Source organism: Ambystoma mexicanum, chromosome 7q (genome assembly GCF_040938575.1).
Source record: "Ambystoma mexicanum isolate Mex_15411 chromosome 7q, UKY_AmexF1_1, whole genome shotgun sequence".
NCBI lineage: Eukaryota > Metazoa > Chordata > Amphibia > Caudata > Ambystomatidae > Ambystoma > Ambystoma mexicanum.
In genome coordinates, this window is record NC_090941.1 from 90207370 (window position 1) to 90220232 (window position 12863).

General features: G+C 44.1%; 1 protein-coding gene across 1 annotated transcript in view; it reads left to right on the forward strand.

Annotated features, from left to right (window-relative positions):
* PUDP (pseudouridine 5'-phosphatase) overlaps window positions 1–12863 on the forward strand; it is a 1293438-nt gene that overhangs the window by 248243 nt on the left and 1032332 nt on the right. The gene's annotated exons all lie outside the window — the stretch shown is intronic.

Below are 12863 nucleotides of genomic sequence, written 5' to 3' on the forward strand. Positions count from 1 at the left end.
TGGAATATGTGTTGATCATTTGTCTTGACATGAAATCGTGGTCAAAAGCCTAGGTTTTCTTTTTTTGTCAGATAAAGAGAGGCTAAGCTTCTAGAAGTGACTTTGATAAACGAGGTAGGTAAGGCACTGAAAAAAGCATGAAAAATACGGCGGTCACACTGAGGTAGAGGTCAATGGTTGGACTTTAGTGAACATTTTTGGTTGAGAATTCCGTCCTCCATCAATAGTATAGGCACTGGGCTAGATCTTTGCCATAGCCCTTAGAGAAAACTTGTATGATTTCATTGCGCACATACCAAAGTTGCCAAACTGACCCTGTCAATAATGTTTCGTCCTGGATATGAGCTAAGCAGGCAGGAGCATATGTTCATTGTCTCCTTTACTGCTCTCTCTGACTCTCTTCATTCCTCAGTTACTGCCTGTCTCTTAGCTGTTCAATATTGGTTGTTGTCTTATTTTCTTCATCTTAATCCCTCTAAAATGGAAGTCCTCTTTTTTCCACCATCCACCCCTCCATGCCCCTCGCTCCCCTGGGCCTTTTCTTCCCTCCTTCTCTCCTCCTTTTTTCTTTTTCTGTACATCATTTTTGTCTTATCTTTCATTTGTCCCTTTCTTTCTTCTCTCACATTTTTGCCATTCCCATCCGTAGAACATTAATTGGATTCGCCCCTTCCTGTCTTTCCATGCTGCTAAACTCCTTAGTAAACCCACTATTTTTCTTGTCTTGGTTAATCGGTCAGCTGTTATGGTCATTCATTTATCCCATTGTGCCCCTCTACGCTCTGTTTTCAACTCGGTTATTCGTCCTCTTTTCTAAGTCCACCGTCGCTTCTCTATCTCTTTCACCGTTCTGAGTGTCTCCCATACGCAGTGGTCGAAGTGTACGAAAAGAAGTAGTGGAACTATGTTCGCTATTGGCCTGCACCGCTTCGCACAGACCCCATCTCCTCGCCCCCTCCAATGCACAATAAAAAATAAAAAAACATGTGCCTGCTCTTTAAGGAAACGTCCTGTGCAGTGCACTGAAAATGTAAGTTTAAACTTCTTCCTAAACTTTTATTTTAAAACGAAACCGTTCCGGAACGGTTTCTTTTTAAATTAAAAGCATAGGAACGGTAACACGTACGTAATTAAAAGAAGTAGAGGAGCACCGCTCCTGCCCACTTCGACCACTGCCCATATGGTCCCTTCATCATTTTACTTTATTTGTATTGTTTTTAAGTGTTACCATGCAATGGCCCTTCACTATCTTGCTGCCCTAAACTAGTCCTACTCCTTTTCTCGACCCCTTTGCTGGAAGCATCTTTACCTGTTATCTTCCCTTAAACCTCCTTGTGCTCCTTCTCAATTATGTTCTTTCTCTCTTCTCCCCTCTAAACTATTGAACTCCTTGCTCCTTGACATACGTTCCTCTCCTTCTCTTCACGTCTTTCACTCCCTCCTAAAACCCCATCTTCTTTCTTCCTTCGCCTCCCTCTAAAATCTTCTGGCTAATTCTTCACCTTTGCTATTTTTTTCTGTTACATTGTATGTAATACTGTGCAGCACTTTGGTGAAAGCGCTATATGAATTCAAAAAAGCATACACGCACATATTTCATTTCCCAAGGATTGAAAGGGCATATTTCTGAATATTAATTTTGGAGAACTAACTTAATTGGACACCTTTCAAAGAGCAATCCTCTTGAATTTTTTCTCGTGGACAAACCCGCAGTGCAAAGAAAAAAGTATAGTTTTTCTCAGGTGTTTTGTTTGAGAAAGGTTTAGTACTGAGAATTTGGAAGTGAATAAATAATTGTGGTATTCATTTCCTTTTGTGTATTTTGTTTATTGCATTTTCAAAAACAAGCAACATTAACAAGTGTCTAAAATACAGAAGTCGGTTCCAAATTGAAATGTTATACATTGGTAGCCTGATTAGTAACTTTACAGCGTATTGCCTCTTTATTACTGCCCCTCCCGCTCACCTTCTTGATAGTTCAACAAGTATTGACTCCAGCCATGCCGAAGCTCCAAGAGGGGGCCCTTCCACCAGGGCATGGCAACCCTTCTACGGGCCAATGCCAGGAGGAGACCAGGCAGCCTATGGTCATGTGTGGGGAGGGATTTTGTACAACCCAACACCAGTACCAGTGGGTCTCTTCCAACATGTTCTCCAAGTATGAGCGAAATCCTTGCTTCCACCCCCCCGCCCCCCGAAACGGGCTAATAGCGGGCATCCCCATGGCAAATGCAGGAAGTCAGCCAGGCTGAATTTACATCTGCTGCAGGCCTCTAGGGTCTTGGGGAAACGCTTGTGCAGTTTAGCTGGGGTGTGGTAGATCTGGTGGACAAAGTTAAAGTGAATAAGTTTGAGTCTGGCATTCAGGGAAACCTTCTGGGTTTGGAGCAGGATGTACTTCCAATCTTCTTCGCTGATTTCCGTCCCCAGCACCGCCATCCACCTGTGTCTGGGGGAGTCCCCTTCCCATGGTATGTCCGTCATCAGGCCCTGGTATAAGTGATAGACAAAACGGCCCTCCCCTGCTCCTGAATGGCCCCATGTAGTAAATACCATGTGTGCGGCTGGTCTGGAAATGTTGTATACAAATTGTTCGAGTTACAATTGCTCGAATTACAATTGACCTTTTCACAATTGACCGAATTGTGAAGGTCAACTGTAACATATATGCGGGGGGAAACCCCCTGCAATCCCCCACCCAAAGCAAAACCCCCCCAAAACCCCAATTTGGTAAATTGTGAAAAGGTCAATTGTGACCCTTTAAAATTGGTCAATTGTTCATTCGAACAATTGTAAGCGGACAATTCGGGTAATGCCTCTGGAAATGAGGGAATCCTTGCCTTCAGGGCGTTTCTGGTTCAAAACTACATGCAGAGATCCAGAGGTGTGGATCCCACATTGTTCCTCATCTGCTGTGTGGACAGGAAACTTCAGATGGGGTAAAAATCCCTGAGTGAGGACACCCCCATCTTCTCTACCTACTGTAGGTATACCAGTTCTCTTGTGATCTCAAGGCTGACCACATGTTTAGTGGGGAGCATCAGCGAGTACATAGAAGTCATGCCCATTTGACTTGCAATTTCATGCCGGATCGCAGGGGCATTGTTCACGATGTGCATGCTACCAGTGGCCTGCCTGTAACCGCACAGAACCACCGTCCTGAGGAAGTAGGGAGCCTCCAGGGCTCTCTCCAGCTGAAAATGTGGCCTAATAAACTGTGGTATACCAGAATGACAGGTAATGAGCCTGCATGGCCCAGTAATACCTTTCCAGATCCGGTAAAGCCAGCCCACCTCAGTGGTATGGTTCAGATAAAGTGGTCCAAGCCACCCTGGCCTGCTTCCGGGCCCACTGGAGTTCTTCGATGATCCCTTGTAACCTTGTGGAAACAAATGGACGCCAAATAGATTGGAACATTGAAGAATAAGAATAAGTATATGAATTTTGGGAGAATGATCATCTTAACTATCGATACTCCCCCCCAATAACGTGAGAGGGAGGTCCCGCCACCTCTGCACTCATTCCTTAACCAAGCTGACCACCTTTCCTTAGTTCTCTTGAAACATAATGTCTATATCCAGTGTGACTCCTATCCCCAGTTATCTCATATTGTCACAATCGTATTTGAGCCCATATTCGTCAGAGAAGACCCAAGTATGTTTCGTGAAAGGAAAAACCACTGATTTACTGAGGTTGTTATTTTAGCCCAGAGAATTCCCTGAATTTGATTACTTGTCACATCACTAGTGATAAATTATGGACGGGTCACTTAAAAAAGCAACACATCGTCGGCATAAAGCCTGTATGTGGCCTCTGAATCCTTTATTACAGAGAGTAGATGGAATTTAATGGAGCTATGGATTACAATGGCAACACCCAGGGAGTAAGCTGAAAACGAGGAATAGTACTTGTGGCAGCCCCACTGTGTACAACACAGCTTCCCACCTTCACACGTCTTAGGTTCGATAGCTTACAAAATGTCACCAGGACAATATCATGAAATGTATTGGACACATATTTTAATCAATATATACAAAACGTTCAAACATTAAAACTAAATCACCTTAAAAACATAAGCAATGGCCTCATTGAGCTAGAAGGAAAGAAACTATAATTAACGAGGTGGATTCTACTTGTCACAGCGTTACTGTGAGGTTAGTAGGGAAGTGATGGAAAAATAGGAATCATTTGATCAACCCTCTTCTTATTGTATGATTATCCTTGACTTGGTCGTATTGGTCGTCGGAATTCTAGCTCAACGAGGCCATTGCTTATGTTTGTAATGTGATTTAGTTTTAATATTTGAACATTTTGTATATATTGATTAAAATATGTGTCTAATACATTTCATGACATTGTCCGGGTGAGTTTTTGCAAGCTATCGAACCTAATAAGTGTGAAGGTGGGAAGCTGTTTTTGTGGATTTTTGTGTATACCTATGTCATTTGTCCTCCTCCACACAGCCCCTGGGAAAAGAGGACCCCTGTACTCTGTACCATATACCCTGCATATTGGACAATCCATTTGGTTGGTAAAGATTTTGAAAAAATGGATGACGTAAATATTGTATCGTTTTCCGACGACCAAATCAAGGATAATCATACAATAAGAAGAGGGTTGATCAATTGATTCAGATTTTTCCCTCACTTCCCTTCTAACCTCACAATAACGCTGTGGCAAGTAGACTCCACCTGGTTAACTATGGTTTCTTTCGTTCTAGCTCAACAAGGCCATTGCTTATGTTTTTAATGTGATTTAGTTTTAATGTTTGAAGTTTTGTATATATTGATTAAAATATGTGTCTAATACATTTCATGACATTGTCCTGGCGACTTTTTGTAAGCTATTGAACCTAATACGTGTGAAGGTGGGAAGCTGTTTTTGTTGATTTTTTTTGTATAGATATGTCATTTGTCCTCCTCCACACAACCCCTGAAAAAGAGGACCCCTTTACTCTGTACCATATACCCTGCCCCACTGTGTAGCTAACCGTGCTTCTGTGGTAGGTGTAAGGGATGTTTCCTGGATAAAGGCCACCCCGACGTAGTGCCATTTCATGTAAAGTAGGAGCCTCCTAGTTTTACCTTGTTAAGTTCCCCCCTAATATTCCACGTAATCACCTTGATCTATGTAGAAGTAAGCTCTGCAAGGCTCTTCCCATATTTTTACCCAGGTGCTGCCATTCCAAGCTGTAGACCAACAATTCTGTTGTTTTCACCATATAAACATTCTAAACAAACAAAACCCAGCCTCGAACATAGGTTTCCTCCCCGGATCCTCCCCAATGAGCAAACCCAATTGGCTTGAAATCCCCCCACGCTGTTGCATTCAACCAAAACAGCTGTGCACGGGGCACAAGCATCCCGCTCCAGGGCTGTTCAACCTGTACCGGCTTTTAGGAGAAATGTGGTAACTGAGAACTATAATACTGAGGAACAAAATGAACACCCATTTGTCTATGGCCAGCCTGAATATACCATGATGTGAGTGCAGTCATTATGCCAGGCAGCTGCTTTGGGGTCCACTAGACCTTTCACCCCTCAGTTATTTGCTCCTTCGCAGGGTCTCAAGTTGTTCTTGTGGATTGACTTCTCTATTCCATCAATGAACGAGCTGACTACCTACGCAGACTTGAGAAAGAGTGCCATCTTGTCACACTGTTTGCAGAGTTTGGCAGGAAAGAGCATAGAATATTGGATGTCATTGTCACGAAGACTGATCTTAACACCGTCAAACGACCTTCTGGACGCTTGCACACCACCTGAGAAATCTGGGAACACCTGAAATTGGTCGCCCTCATATACCAGCTCTCCTTTCAGGCAGGCTCGACAGATAATAGTGTCCCTGTCCTGATAGTTAAGGAGGTGCACATTGATGGGGCGCGAAGAGGCTCCAGGGACTGGCCTTGTCGCAGGGATCCAATTTGTCCTTTCCACAACATATAGGGCAGCCAGTTTGTCCCCGCCAAACATCGGCCTGCATACCTTCTCGACAAACTCCTCCATCTTGGATCCCCACCAACTTGATGTTATTCCGGCGGGCCCATCCCGCCAGGTGCTCGTTTTTGGCCAAGACAACTTTGAGTGTGGGTTCCAGCATGGAGACTTTTGATACCAAGGTAGAGGTGGTATCTTCCAGGCCAGAAATTTTATTTTAGCCTCGCACAAATGGTCTCCATGTTTGTCCAGACGTAACTGCAGCATGTACACTTTGGACGAGAGAGCATCTAGCTTAGAGTCCAGCCCCCCTGTGCCTGCTTTGAGTTGTAGAAATTGGTGCCCTAGTTTGCGGGCATTCCCCGAACCATCCCCTTCCTCCCGGTGTTTGCTCGCTCAGTTGTGCCACGCAGACGCTGCAGTGGGACTCACTGTTGTAGGATGCATGGAGTTTTGACCACGCTCGGCTAGAGAATGGCATCCGGTCGCTTCAGCCTCACTCCGCTATCTGGGTCGCACTGGCTCCGGTACTGTCTGCGGACAGTCCATCTTGCGGTTAACCAGGGTCCCGGTCTTCTGTACTACCCTCGTTTTGCCAGCTAGCAATTATGGGATCCCACAAGTCTCCGCTGTGCGGTGTCGTGCTGCACTCCGTTGGGTGTTCGAATGGGCTGCTGCACTGTCCCATCTGCCCCCTGCTGGTCTCCTTGCAGGCGACCCTCTCCTATCGCGCACACTCCATTTCTAGCTCACAGACGTCTTAGGTCGCACCACACCCCACCAAGGCCCGAGATCTGGCCTCACATATTCCCCCTAAAGCAGGCGGCATTAGTATTGTTCCAGTTTCCTGTGCCAGGCCCTGGAATCGACCGCTCCAACATCCCCCACGTCACTTTCCAGGCTGCACCATGTGCCTGCCCGGTGCCGGCTCCCATCATTAGGTTGTCTTTGCCCCTGCGAGCGCAGGGTCCGTTGTTGGGATCCAGCCACTTTCTGGTCGTTGTGGTCTTACTTTCAGCATTGAATGGTCCTCAGAACCGTTATCTTGTCAGGATTTATCTAGCCTGAGCTCACAGGGAGTCGACATGGTGGTTGGGCTCTCTAGTGTCACCCCAAATGAGGTATGAATATTGACTGTTAGCAAGGAATGTTACATCTGTCAAAGATCTCGCTTAGAGTTACTGGGAAGGAAGTCCGAGTGTGTATAAAGAGAGTTTCTTGGACGTTAGGTCTAATTTGAAACATTGATTAAATAAGCTCTCTGATGCCCTTTATAAATGTTTGTCTTTCTTCTCTTAAGTGTGTTACTGTAAAATATTGCTTTTCTTTGTGAGTAGTTGAATATGAATTTTTGTTACTGAACAATAGTACTGACACATTATATAACTATAAAATAAAAACTGTTCAACAAAAAATGGGTCTCTGTTTAAGCCAAGGGAGTAAATTGCCACTTTTATTTATCGAGGGAATTTGTGGCAACTTTCTCACAAAGACATTCACATTATTTGTGATTGTTTGCCCATGCAGTTTCTTAAGAGCTCGCTGACTGTGTGCCTTAGTCTGATGTCATTGGTTTCCACATCTGCTCCATATTGTTCCTTTTTTCCTCAAGCTCTAGTTATTATAATAGTATGTTTGACTGTTCTGCCTTGTATTTTTCTGTGGTTCTGAAAGTTAACCTCAGAAGACCTGCAAGTATGATTGAGTGACCTATGCGAGACAATACTCAAGTGGCAAGTAGCTGTGTCATGCAGTAGAATAAAGCACAAGTACATTTTAAGAGGAGCATTTGATGAGCAAAAGTATGTCTGAATAGAAGTTCCTTTCAGGATAATCCAGGCTAGATGACTCTTTATAATCCCGATTTCTTTGATCACTAAGGAGGACTTTCACCCATCGCCAAAGGACACTTCTAGAAGGTAAAATAGAAGAGTCCATATCCGATCGCTGTGAAAGAGTTGAGTGCACTTTCCCTTTAAACGTATAACGCATGATATTGGCCTTGAAAGCATCTCAGAATTGCTTCTTTGGATTTCTGCACTGAATCGCAGGACAAACCCCACAGAGCACAGTCGGGAGGCTGTAGCATTCATTGACTAAGTGCAAGATCACATGTGCGTTTTGAAGAATGATCACTGTGTAATTGGGCATTCCTGCGAACCATGTCCCATCTAATTGCGTTTTTCTACCCACAGTTTTAAATTTAAATTAGCAGACATAATCCATCTGTACTGCAGTTATATTTGTTGTAGTGGCTGTTTGCATAGGCACATCTGCAATTAAAGCATACAGAAGATTTCGACATTACGATCTATTGTTCTATATTTGTTGTAGCAGCGAAGCGCGTTCTCTGCCTCATATTAAGGAATTTAAGATTCTGCGGTAATGAGTTCGCTTTTAATCTTTGTCACTTACTAAAAATGTCTCGGGATGTGCAGATGCTTAGGGCCTAATTCACAGAAGCGTTTTAAAATGTCAAAATCCCATTGGAAAACGCTCTGTGAATCAGGGCGTTAGTGTTGTGCATTATAACTGGTACAAGTCACCACACATTTTTGACATTCGGGGAAAAAATGTAATCATAAATACATATAATGGTAAGTACATGTGTAACATGTGCAGAACACAAATTGAGGATAAGACAGTAACGTTTCCCGTGCTTTTAGCTATACTCTCGTGCAACAATCAATACTGACAGCAAGAAACATGATCCAGAAGTGGGTACATGTAGCCCTGAACCGCATAATGAGCACACATGGTTGGAGGAGGCCTCATCACCCCAATGACGGTCACTTGCATTGTAATCATCAGCTTCCAAGAGAAACATGTCTGCCAATTGATTGCCCTGTTTCCAGGATCCCCTTTTGAATTATATGAATTGGAGTATATGGATTGTAAATATACTAATCCCATATGACTACTAATAGGTTAGTGACTTCTCAAGGTTAGTGACTTCTCAAATCGCTATACTCTCAGTGCAGGAGCATTAAATTGATGTTTATTAGATATACCTGTTGACAGTAGTGTTTTAAAGTCTGAAATATGTTCACTGTAAAGCAATTCGATCTTCTCTATTGCATCTTTGAAAAACAACAGTCATGGGCTGAGGTTGTGCACATGGGAGATTGCTGTAGCAGAGCTGGTGAAGTGGATACAAGAGAGTCCTCTTGCTCATACAAATGTCAAGAGCGATTGACTTTTGCCTTCACAAGACATTAAGTAAATGCATGAAGCACAGGAGATACATAATATTGATTCATTGCTGATCTGAATGCCAGATTTCTTAGAAACACATCAGAACTCCAGCTGAAAAACAGAACGGCACTTTGCAATACTGTTATCCTCCAAAATGGAAAAGGTTTTGTAAAACATGTGAGTGACAATTCTGCAGTTCTCAAAAAAGTAGCTAAGTCATGAATCCACACTCGAACACGTCTAATCTAACCATATAATAAAAGGCCTGATGTATGCTTGTCCCTGTATGTTTGTCTGATGAAGTAGCTTCACCTGTTATCACCGCTAGAGGGAGCTGTTGCCTTAGGATTGCCTTAGGATATATAGTGGTCCTACTGTGTTGATGAAAACCTGCACTTTGGCCCATGAACACAGGCTCTTACGCTAGTTACAGATAAATCCCAAATTTTGATGTTCTTGAAGAAGCGTGGGGTCAGTTGGAGCAGGTCTTTAACCTGGGCATATATCCCTCACATAGTGTTTAAGAGGATACATTTAGCTTTAAAATGGCTCAGGCTATTCCTCAAGCTTGAATTTTTGGATTATATTTTGCATTTTAAACGCCATCTTTTTGTTCACTTTCATCCAGCAGAAAAACTTCAGAACAAGGGTAGGCTGATTTCATTTTAGTCCAGACTGCCCCAATGACGAACACCATTAAAAATACACAACAATTGCCTTGAATTAGAGGGTTTGGAAGGTAAAACAATCTCTCCCAATTCTCTCGAAATTGTAGATATTTTCCAGAAGTAATTGTCCCAGTGTCCTGCTCTGTGCATATTTACTATGGATGCATTGGGGTTCTGAGTCAGCCAACGAATCATAATCCTGACAACAGTGCAAGCTACCAGAAACAACGTTATGAAGCTCAAGTAAATACCAAAATCGCACATTCTTTTTCATGTTGGCCTGAAAGTCATGTCTACATTTTCATAGCCAACATTTTGTTAATGTGAATAGAAGAGATTACAATGCACCCCTATTTAGACAAGCAAATCACTGTCTCACTTCAATTAATCACTGGATGGTTCTCTGCTGCCTCATGCTGAACTCTTCAAAAATGGAAGTCCTCTTACTCTCAGCTACCAAATTCAATTCTTCTCCCCTCTCCTACCTACTTCCCTGCTGACCTTCTTGCTCCCTCACCCAAGGCTCTCAATCATGGGATCCTTTTTGATAGCGACCCCATGATTTTGATAGACCTCCGACTGCAACAATTAATCACTACCACTCCCTTGCTCGTATTAACCTCCTCAACATTTGGAAAAAAACATCCTTGTCTTACTAGCCACTCTAAAGAAACTCTAATCAACACATGTGTGCTCAGCAAACTGGATTATTGCTCAAGCATACTCCTTGTCCTTCCTCTCTACTCCATACTCCCTCTACGCAAAGTCCTCAACTTTTGCAACCCACACTCTCTGCAGCCTACACAGTTCTACCTACCGACAACATGCTGGTTGGCTCTTGTGACAAATTCTTGGATGTCGTCCCTTCCTGCAGTGGAGAACCCTTTACATGTGCCCATGGCAATATATCCATGGTACACCATGGGAGGATCACATGGGGAGGGTACCCCCTTGTGCGATGAGGGATGACAAATTAGGAAGGATGCAGTATGCACCAGACCGTTTCCCACCTCCCTTGTACTCTTAACCTCTGCAGGGTGACGTAGGCCCCCAGGCTCCCCTTTACATATGTAAGGTAGACTTTAACCCATCACTACCTTGTAGAGGGATCAGGGACGCTGATAACTATTTGTGGATGTCTCATACAACTACTGAGACAAGGAAGAACAATGCCTTCCTGAATTCTAACACTTGAATTACTGGGACGAAGAAGCTCCATGGAATAACAAAGAACCCTCAGACGATCCAACACATACAGTCCAGTCAATGTGGACCTAAATGTTCTGGGACAAAGAGGGGAAGCGGAGGCCTGATGAATGATCCACCCAAATACATTGAGCATTCTAGTCCAACGCAGAGGCGCAGCCAGAAATTCGGTCATAAAAAAATCAGCAAGGCTGTCTCAGTTAAGAAGCAGTTCCTGGAGGAGCAAGAGGCAGGGTCCAACCCTCCTTGGGGAAACCAGGGGAGCCAGTGCGGACGCAGAACGAAGAGAGAGGCAGAACAGGACGCAGAGATGGGAGCAAGCCGGTGCAAGGAGGGTCGGAGTAGAAACTGCTCGAACGATTGAGGAAAGAAAACACCTGGCGGCCCTGAAATTTGGCCAGCATGGGAGGCGAGCGCTATGCCCACTAGAGAAGGGCTTCCACGGCGGTGGCGCCATAGACCAGAGAGAGACCCGGAGTGGCAAGGAAACCCTGCAGCAGGCTGCATGCGTACCAAGACCCGCAGAGCCACCGGGCACGTTAGAAGAAGGTATTCAGGTGGTTGGGAAGATGCCATCACAAGGCAGAGAAAGTACAAAAGGCATCGAAGCCTGGGTCTGGGAGCCTAACCACATGCTCAAGTATGGAACTGATATGTATTCAAGTGGAGCATGGAGAGTAAATGAAGTCCATCACCCGAAAACCACAACCCATTTAGCACTTAACAGGAGAGTGGACCAAGTCTACCAAATAGAAGTACAACATATCTGCGAGTCTGGGACCTGCACCCAGCTAAATGACTTTTCCTTGTCACAGTAGCTAACGAGAAAAAGAACTAAAATAGGTGAAGTGGAGAGCTAAAGTAGGTGAATGGGGGAAAGAGTTATTTCCTCCTGGCAGTTGCTAAAGCACAAACCAAAGCCTGGGGAAGGGAGGTATTCCTGCTAGCCTTAAGGAACTGAATATTGGAAGTGGAAGCAGCTAGGGGAAGAGAGCTATTTCCTTGTGGCATTTCCTAATGCCTGAAATAAGACCTGGGGAAAGGAGACATCCCTCCTGCCTTGAATTGCTGATCATCAGAATTGAGAGAAGCCAGTGGAAGGGAGACATCCCCCCTTGCCTTAGTAACATTTGATTCATTCGCTTTTTGGAACTATTATCAAGAACTTTATTTACTTTTTTGTTCACAAGGAGGCAACCCCTCTTTAGTCCAGATGAAGGGAGTAATTCTTTTGGACCAGGAGTCATCATTAGTTGATTGTAGTTATAATTTCGAGTATAATGGACAGAGCTAGGGCTCTTTTGACACTTTGTTTTGTTGGATATACTGACTGACTCCTTAGCATTATTTTGAGGCAGGGAAACCCCTCCTGGAGTTAGGGCTAAATCTTACAGAATTTCTCAATAAACACCCTTGACTTATGTCACCTGTGTCTCAGTCGCTGAATTCTGCACCCTTACACTCTCCATGCACAACCACCCTCTTTTCAAGTGCATTCTCCTAGTCTACAAAGCTATCAATGGTATTGCTTCTCAGTCCCGGTCTGATTGTATCTCAGTTTACTCATCATTGTGTTCCCTCCAATCTTCTTCTGCACTCACCTTCACTGTCCCATATCATCCCTCCCTGTGCCACCCCTTGCTTCTGCTCCTTCTCCCTACTCTCCCTGCTCCACTGGAACACATTGCCCATAACACAGCCAACCCCACTTTTGATCTCTTCAAAGCTCAGCTTAAACTTCATTTACTGGTCAAAACCGGAAGCTCCACCTGCCTTCTCCCCCATCCTCCATACCTGACCCAATCACAGCCTCCAGTGACGCTTAATCATTTTGTATCTTTAATTAGTACTCTTCTTT